A 1,714-nucleotide genomic window follows, 5' to 3' on the forward strand; every position below is an offset into this window, starting at 1 on the left:
TGACGTCAAAAGAGGCCCAACCCATGTCATCTTGCACTGTCTCATTTGTCGTTTTACCGTGGGCTCCCACAGCCAACCGGCCTACTGAGCTTTGGTTAACTTCCAAAGATCAAAGGACAAAGGCGGACCAAAGGACAATGATGATGATGATGATGATTTATTAGCATCCCCTTTGAAACGGGGCGGCGACAAATAGTCACCTAGCCTGCTGGATTTAATCAGGTATACATGTTCTTTATCTAGCATTTTTGTATACCTCTCATTATTTTTATTTTTCAAAAATTTACCTTGTACCGCTGCCTATGATTTTAAGAGATCAGGTAGTATCCATCTTTTGCCTGCTTTTTTCCACCAGTACTCTAATCGTCTCTTGCTGATCTCTACGGCTGATCTGTTTATGTTTCCTTCCACTTTAAACCCAAGCGCTTCTGGGAGTTGCACGTTACCTACGGTTCTCGCTGGGTGGATCCTGTCGCATTCCATTAGGATGTGCTGAGTGGTCTCCGGATCTTTACTGCAGCATACACATGTCTCATATAGTTCCGAATATTTGTTCCGATATGTTTTCGTCCTTAGGCAACCGGCTCGAGCCTCAAATAGCAAGACACTGCCCTTTGTGTTATCGTACAGATTTTCCTTTCTAATTTCTTTCTTCTCATTCTTGTAAATTTCCATTGTCCTTTTTGTTTCCATTCTTTGCATCCAATTCACGGTCTCTATTTCTCTCACTTTTTTTCTGATGACCCCTGGTTGTCTATTTGCAGTTTCGATTATCCTGTACTTGGTTGCCAACTTCCTTGACCTCTTCCTCCATTCTGCGTCCACGCTTTTCATGTAGAGATACTTGTGCACTTTAGCCGCCCATTTATTTTCATCCATGTTCCTGGGCCTTTCTTCAAAACTAATTTTGCTCTGTGCTTCTCTGACTTCAAAAGAGGCCAGAACAAAGGTGGACAGAACAGCGCGCTCTGCCGTCCAATCTTTAAAGTTCCGCTTTGCTCGTTGATTTTCAGGCACGAAGCCGTGTACCGAGCTTAAATTCAAGTGCGTTTGCAAGGTGCCTAGTTTTATTTCCTTCTTAATTAAGGATTTTTAAAGTAAAATTGAAAGACCAATATGACCTGTCGAGATGAGTCATCTTGTATTACTTGCACGTCAAATCGCAATGTCCAGGTAGCTATAATTGAAAATATTCACTAATTAACTTTTTAATTGTTCATAATTTAGCAGCGCAAATAACAGACACAAACGGAAAATGAGGAACAACACGATCGCAATCTGTGGCTGTTATTTTCGCTGCTACATAGCGAACGTAATTCTACTCGCCCAATTTTGTATTCTTTTAACTGTTCACTTTATGTTACGTTACGTGGTAACTTGTGAAATTAAGCGGTTGTGGTGATGCTTGCTCAGCGGAACTCGCAATACTAGCACCAATTTTGACATTGCGTCTCCAAAATAAGACGAAATATGTTGGCGTTCCTGTTAACAACTTTGCAAGAGCCGCCCTCTAAGTTGCATATGTTAACACATTTTGGGGACTGATATCTCGAAAGCGATGCTAGTCTGCATATATATGACGTCACTACGTCTTGGTTTGAATTTCGCAATTTCAATTGGTGAATAATTAACAGCGAAACTTTTTCATCAGCTGCATGGCAATTTCTATTTGTCGAGCAGGTGATGTCTGCCTCATTGTATAACCCACCTGAAA

Source organism: Dermacentor silvarum, chromosome 9 (assembly GCF_013339745.2).
Source record: "Dermacentor silvarum isolate Dsil-2018 chromosome 9, BIME_Dsil_1.4, whole genome shotgun sequence".
Taxonomy (NCBI): domain Eukaryota; kingdom Metazoa; phylum Arthropoda; class Arachnida; order Ixodida; family Ixodidae; genus Dermacentor; species Dermacentor silvarum.